This window comes from Amblyraja radiata, chromosome 16, assembly GCF_010909765.2.
Source record: "Amblyraja radiata isolate CabotCenter1 chromosome 16, sAmbRad1.1.pri, whole genome shotgun sequence".
NCBI classification, from domain to species: domain Eukaryota; kingdom Metazoa; phylum Chordata; class Chondrichthyes; order Rajiformes; family Rajidae; genus Amblyraja; species Amblyraja radiata.
Window position 1 is genome coordinate 563138 of NC_045971.1, and position 7942 is coordinate 571079.

At 41.7% G+C, this 7942-nt stretch overlaps 1 long non-coding RNA gene across 1 annotated transcript in view; it reads right to left on the reverse strand.

Annotated features, from left to right (window-relative positions):
* The window catches only part of LOC116981764, a 20912-nt gene extending 14587 nt beyond the window's left edge, over positions 1 to 6325 (reverse strand). The window contains exon 1 of the long non-coding RNA XR_004414288.1: positions 6217 to 6325. This is a non-coding gene — a long non-coding RNA (uncharacterized LOC116981764). The remainder of the gene's footprint in view (positions 1 to 6216) is intronic.
* Between the last annotated feature and the right edge of the window lie 1617 nt (positions 6326 to 7942).

A 7942-nucleotide genomic window follows, 5' to 3' on the forward strand; every position in this document is an offset into this window, starting at 1 on the left:
ATCGTTAATATCTGGATGTCTTTACATACCCTTTCATACAAGGTTTGTTGACATTTTGAGTCCTGGGCTAGGTCCACAACTCTCTGCAATTTCTTGCAGTCTTGGATGGAGCCGTTTCCAAACCAATTCATTACACCAGATCCAGCAATGACTGTGCCTCGTTGAGTTGGAATCATACTGACTCAGAATGTTTCCCAACTTTGCCCTTCACTCTAACACCATTCCAGTTAATATTGAGAAATTAAAATCCAAAATATTGGTGGCTGGTTCTTCAGCTACCTGGGGCTTAAGAAGGTATGTATGAATTAACATGCTCTCCGTCACCACCCCGTTCCGCCTTCCACAGAGACCAGTCACATCATCCCATCCCCACTCCTTTCCACTTTCTGCAGAGATTGCTCCCTCTGCAACTCCATGGTTCATTCTTCCCTTCCAACCCAAACCAGGTAATATATCTTGCAACTGCAGGAGATGTATCACCTGTCTCTATACCTCCTCCTTCACCTCCATCCAGGAACCTAGCCGTCCTCCCAGGTGAGACAGAGGTTTATATGCACCTCATCTAACCTCATCTACTGCATCCAGTGTTCTCGATTGGGCCTCCTGTCAGCGAGACCAAGTATAGATACGGCAACCGTTTCACCAAACATTTGTGCTTGGTCTGCCAAGACCCACTGAATCTTCCAATTGCTAACGATTTTAACTCCGCTTCCCATTCCCGTACTTCCTTTCTGTCCTGGGTCCCCTCCATTGCCAGAGTGAGGTCACACGGAAACTGGAGAAATAGCACCTCATATTCCGCTTGGGTAGCTTACAACCCAATGGCGTATGAACATTGAATTCTCCAATTTTAGGTAAATATAATCCTTCTTCCCCCACCCCCTCTTTCTTCTGACCCTCCACCTCCCCTTCCACCAACATTCCTTTTTCTAGCTTCACAATTCACCACTCTTCAATCCTTTTGTCTCACACCTTATGTCTTTTCCTCTCTGGCCTTTGTCCAACTATCTGACATAAAAACTCCTCTTATCTGTGTGCACCTACTACTTTCTAGCCTTTACCCTGTCCCTTCTCTCGTTTTCTTTTCCTCCACTTCATTTCGTCTGCTCAGTTGAACCCCATATTCTTGATTCTTGGGTTCAAATTCCTCAAATATATTTAATGTCAGAATCCAAAGCCTTGTATAGTTATATCAAGTTTTCCACATTTATATATTCATACGTTTTATAACAAAGGTTAACTTGCATTTGCCATGTAGGAAGGAACTGTAGGTGCTGGTTTATACCGAAGATAGACATAAAATGTTGGAGTAACTCAGCGTGACAGGCAGCATATCTGGAGAAAAAGAATAGGTGATGTTTTGGGTCGGAAACCTTCTTCAGACCTATCTTACTTTACCTTGCCTGTGTGTACGGTAACCTGTGCTTATTGTGCAAGGGCACTCAGATCTCTTTGACTATATCATTTAATTGTGTATTTTATTCTTACGACAGAAGCATATAAGGTCATATTTCCTCACATTCTATTCCACCCATTGACTTTGGCACTCAGTTAGCCTGTCTCTATGTCTTTACAGACCCACCATGATCAATGGTGTGAGACACACAGTGGTAGCATCAGTGCATTCTGCTGTGAACCAGATCTAGCTCCATTAAAGTTAATCGTTCTAGCATTACTCATCAGCAAAGTATTTCTAGGCATCTCATAACTTAACTTTCCCACATGTTTTTGTAACGTCAGCAAACGTAGATCATTTATGCTCAGTCATTTTATTCTTTCTCATTAATATAATTTGTCAATAACCTCAGTCAATCTACTAGTTACATCCTAGCTTGAAAGTGTCTATTTAGACTTGCTCTGTTTTTTACTGTTAATCGACTGACTTCCAAAAGTAATACGCAATGCTTAACTCTGTGAACCCTTATTCTTGTGCAGTGACTTTTTATGTGGCATTTTACCAAATGCTTTTTAAAAATCCAAATTCATTACATTCACAAAATGTGCACATTTTATCTAACCTACTGGTTACCTCCTCAAAAACTGTCATATATTTGTTAAATATAATTTTATTTTCATAAATCCACATTGATTCTTTCTAATCCTTTTATTCTTTTCTATTATTGTCTGTTATTACTTCAATAATGATGATCTGATTATCGGCATGCCATTTTATCCTTTACTACTTTCTTGACTAGAACTATTGGACTCTCTGTTTTCCAAAACAATTTGAGGAGCGGCAAAAACGAGCTCAGCTTGCAGACTTTTGTTTGCACTTGCTGTTCATCACATTTTGTATTGGGTTTTGTGGTCTGACCTTACTTATGCCACTTCCAGACTGTCAGTAATCTAAGTCTTTTTATTTGTTGAACATTCTGTGATTAGCAGCAACACTCCTGGAAACCCCCAAGTACATATCACCAATGAGAGCCTTGAGTGGTTTAAACCTGCGTCAAACTTTAAGCGATTGATTTAACCACTAGCTTGTTCTCATTGCACCTTGAGTGATGGCACAGGCAGGGTGGAAACTTTTATATACAGTTCTCAACCTATCCTGAAAAATAATTTAAATTATCATGACAGAAGTTATTTTGAAAATGCACTCAAGAGATTATTTGTTACAGTTCGATTAAATTCATAAGATTTGATTAACAATATTAAAAAAAACATTTTTGATGTTAGCTTGAGTCATTTAATGGGAATATCCTGAATACCTAATCACTGGATTGTGAGCTTGGGCGATATTGCCAACCAGGAGAAGCAGGAAATAGTAGTGGGTGTAGGGCAAAATGCGGAAGAACCAGTTAAGTGCAGTGCTTGAAGGGCACCTACCTGAGGCGGGATCCCTGCATTGACTCCACAGGTTGAGCAGTTATTTTCAAGGTATATTGACGCTCAGCTAACAGACAGCATAAAAAGTTCAATGATAGAATAGATGGCAAATGGTCTGTAGTTTCCAGACTTCTGCCCTTTGTCCCCTCTTTGAATATTGGAGATGTATTTGTTATTCCCCAATCTATTGGAACCATTCCTGAATCTGGGGAGATTTGAAACATTTTCAGCCGCTTCCTTTAATAGGTGAGATAAAATCCATCAGGACCCGGAGATGTCAGCCCACAGTTCCAACAATTTGTTCAGTAAAATTTCTCTGGTGCTTTTAATATTCCTGAATTTCTCCCTGCATTCCAGTTCCTGACATATACAAAGCTATATTTGGGCTAGACACAAACTACTGGAGTAACCCAGCGGGACAGGCAGCATCTCTGGAGAGAAGGAATGGGTGACATTTCGGGTCGAGACCCTTCTTCAGATATTTATGGGCTGTTGTTTATATCCTCTGCATTGAAGGTGTGTGGTTTATATTGGATGTGTGTCCCTTCTGTGTTTGCCTTCCTGGATGCTCCAATGGCTCCATGGTGACCAGTGAAAGCTGTGAATCTTGCATAGCACTCTTGAGCCACCTCAGAATCCACAGAACCAGATGGCAGTAAGTCATCCTGCCACTTGAAGAACTTCCTAGTGTGAAGAAGGTTTCTAACTTTATGTAGTGCCTGATTCCAAGGACAGAGAGATAGATAGGAATGGTGCAGGCTAAGCATTTAGAATCTTAAAATAAAAGAAATAGTAAATGTATTGAAATTTACACCAAAACTTGCATTTCTTGCACTGGCATCCTTGGCACCAGTTAATGCGATTTGCCAAGTTGCCGAAAATGCATTAGGCGGATGTGCCGTGGGGGGGGGGGGGGGAGGGACGAAAGTGGCCTGTAAAGTCGGCCTCAGAAGTTGGCTATGGGAATGGATCTACTGGCTCCAGCCAGGCCGAGTTCCAGGCCTCTGACCACAGGAGGTGAATTTGACCCACCGAACAGCCGCGATAGTCCTGATGTGGTTGAGATTGGCCACCTCACCCGGCCTAGGCGCCACATTTTCTGGGGGACTTCCATGGGGGGGGGGGGGGGGGGTGGGACGGTAATAAATTTAAAATTGACAAGAGAATTGGTGGTGGAGTTGATATTGAGGAGGGTAATCTTAGGCTATCCTCCTCAATATCAGCGTTGATGTCTTGCTAATATGGACAGAGTATGTGGAATTTAAACACCATAAGTGTGAGGTGATGCATTTTGGAATAAGCCTAGGATATGCACAATAAAACCCTTTTCTATTGGAGAGCTATATTAAACCAGACGGCATACAGTAGAGGTAGGAAGTTCAGAGAGGTTCCAGGGAGGAATTTCTTCCACCCAGACCATGGTTAGAATCTGGAACACATTGGCTTGGGTGAGAAAGGAGAGACGCATTGCATGCAGAATCATTGGCTGAAAATACAAAAGGGAATTACTAATGATGTTGAAAGTCAGAAGGAAAACCGAAAATACTGATGATTTGGATGGGCTGGATTATGTGGGGAAAGATGCACAGGTCCGTATGTAACTAAAGACATATGTAACTCATCCTCATATAGCAGTAGGCTTGGTATTTCTGTGCACTAGAATGTGAAAATCTCAAACTTGTTGGCAGTTGTCCACTGGCAATTTTCAGCAGCAGAGTGGGAGTTTGCAACAATTAATCAGCACTCGTGTTGGGGAAGCTGCTGTGTGGAATTGTTACAGTTTTAATTTGCATTTGTTGAGTCCAAGTTGAGTGGAGGCCTAGTTGTGACATTGGTCTTTGCCAATAACTTTGAAGCTGGCACATTACAATAGCCATTTACCAGATAAACCACATAAAATAAGCGCAATTTCTGTTCAAAGACCAATGGTGTACATGGGCAGTTTGCAACTGACTGCAAATTCTGGTTAAACTCTGGTTCTGAGCATGGAAATTTGTAATACATCTAGTTAGAAGATGCCATTTTTCTTTGATCTTTCATTGAGCCTCATTGGATTAATATATGAGGAAGAGGAACAACGTTTCAGCAAGAGTGAAATGGACAATTAAAGTGACAAGATGTTCTGCATTACAATTGTGGCCTGAAAGGAGGCTTTGCAAAACAATCTCCCAACCCACATGGTTTCTCTTCTGGAGAAGAGACTATATTGTGAGACTAAATAATGTGTTTTCCACATTCAATGGACGATTTTCGACCTATCTGACACCTCCAATGTGATGTTACTACTGGAAGGCAGGAGTAGCCTTAGTGATTGATGAAATTATATATGTGATGATAGGTGATATTAGCAGAAGGAAGCAGATAGCAGAAACATTATTGATATAATTTGATGTGCTAGACTCCTCATTTCACAGTGCTTTAATATGCCTCATGCAACAAGCTGTAGAAACATGTATGAAGGAACTGCAGATGCTGGTTTAAACCAAAGATAGACATAAAATGCTGGAGTAACTCGGCAGGACAGGCAGCATCCCTTGCTTTCCCTCTCTCTCCATCCGTCCCCCTTCCCAGTTCTCTGACCAGTCTGACTGTCCCTGATTACATTTTATCTCTGCTTTGTTGTTACCTTCTCCTGGCTAAAAAATATCTATTCTACATGTTCCTTGATCTATAGCCCCTTTAATGTCTCGTTCTTGCACCTTATACTTCCTTATCCCTGTATCTCCCCCTCCTCTCAGTCAGAAGAAGGGTCTCGACATGAAACGTCACCCATTCCTTCTCTCCAGACATGCTGCCTGTCCCACTGAGTCACTCCAGCATTTTGTGTCTATCTTAAGCTATAGAAACGTTTGTGTAGGTAATTGGACAACATCCAGAGGCCTGGATCATGGATCTACGGATGAATTTGAGTACCTGCAAAGTATTTAGGGATAGACACAAAAAGCTGGTCGAGACCCTTCTGCAGGAGTTCAATTTTAAATAATAATATAAATTTATTATATATGAAATAAAAACTTGGAACATGTATGTGAGCAAAAGAAGTGCAGGAGTGCGTCAGTTGATTCTCTGTGTCTGTTCCGTTCGATATGACACTACTTTTCTGCACTGATGGCACCTTCACCTACTCTGGGCAAGAGACTCTGTGCATCTACCCGATCTATTCCTCTCATGATTTTATGCACCTCAATAAAATCACCCCTCATCCTCCTGTGCTCCATGGAATAAAGTCCCAGGTTACTCAACCTCTCCCTATAGCTCAGACCATCTAGTCCTGCCAACATCCTTGTAAGTCGTTTCTGTACACTTTCCAGCTTGAAAACATTCTTCTTGACAAATCTTTCCTCTCCGTGTACCTGTCCAAATGTCTTTTAAATGTTGTAATTATACCTGGCAGCTCATTCCATATACCTGTCACCCTCTGTGAACAAGTTGCCCTCAGATTCCTGCTAAATATTTCCCCTCTCACCTTAAACCTACGTATGCCTTCTATTTCTTGATTTCCATACCTTGTGAAAAGATTCTATGCAGTCACCCTATCCATTCCCTTCAGGATTTCATACACCTCTATAATATTAACCCTCAGCCTCCTGCGCTCCAAGGAATAGGCTAGCCTGCCCAACCTCTAGCTCAGGCCCCTGAGTCCAGGCAACATCTTTGTAAATCTCTGCACTTTTTCCAGTTTAATGGCATTTTTCCCACTGCAGGTTGACCAGAACTGAACACCATACTCCAAGATAGACACAACAAGCTGGAGTAACTCAGCGGGACAGGCAGCATCTCTGGAGAGAAGGAATGGGTGACGTTTTGGGTCAAGACCCTTCAGTCTGGTTAGGAATAGGGAAACAAGATATATAGATGACGCTATGGAGAAATAAAGAACAATTAATAAAAGTATTGCAAGTGCGGCCACATCAACGTTTTGTACCACTATAACATAACGTTCCAACGTTTATACTTATTCCCCTGACAGATGAAGGGCAGCATGCCAAAGACCTTCTTCAGCACTCATGACACCACTTTTAAGGAAACATGTACTTGTACTCCTCGATATATCTGTTCTCTGACACTTCCCAGGACCCTCCCATTCATTGTGATAGTGAAGGTATTGAAAGACTGAGCTATACTTAGTAGCATTTTGCAAATGTGAAATTATCTCATTGAATCGTACAACAGCTTAGTTTAGATTAGAGATACAGCACGGAAATAGGCCCTTCGGCCCCCCAAATTCACACTGACCAATTGATCAGGTGACGTTTCGCGTCGAAACCCTTCCTCAGACCGAAGACTGAAGAGGGATCTCGGCCCGAAACGTCACCTATTCCTTTTCTCCAGGGATGCTGTCTGACCCGCTGAGTTACTCCATCTTTTTATGTCTATCTTTGGTTTAAACCAGCATCTGCAGTTCCTTCCTGACTGATCATCCGTTCGCACTAGTTCTATGTTATCCCATTTTCTCACCCACTCCCGACACACTAAGGGGCTATTTACAGAGGCCAATTAACTGATAGAACCGCACGTCTTTGGGATGTTCGAGGAAACCATGCACCAGGAGGAAACTCACATGGTCACAGGGAGAATGTGAAAACTCCACATAGACAGTATCCAAGGTCAGGATTGAACCCGGGTTGCTGGCGCTGTGATTAATAGATGTTCATCTGTCTAGGACTAATAGATTTTTGGCACTAAGAGAGCTAGAGAGCAAGGTGATTGCGTTAAATAGACCTGAGGCACAGAGGCCATGTTTTAAATGGAGGAGCAGGCAGCAGAGCCAATTGACATTTTTGTTCTATTTCCAGTGGCCTTGTGTTTCATCTGGTCACCATCATGGAGTTACTGAACTGTAGCTGATATAGAAAGTATTTTGAAATTATATAATTAATTTGTGAATGTGTTTAGACAGTACAAATTAACAATTTAAATTTGCCCATACTTACAAGTTGTATTCCAGTGCTAGAAGATAGCATGAAACCAAAGTTCAAAGAAGGAATCTATTAATAAAATCATGAAATAGTACAGCAGAGAAAGAATCCATTTGACATTGTTTCTGTGGAGGCTCCTTCAAAGAATTATCCCCATTATTTTTACCCAACTGCTCTTTTTCATCAACTTGTAC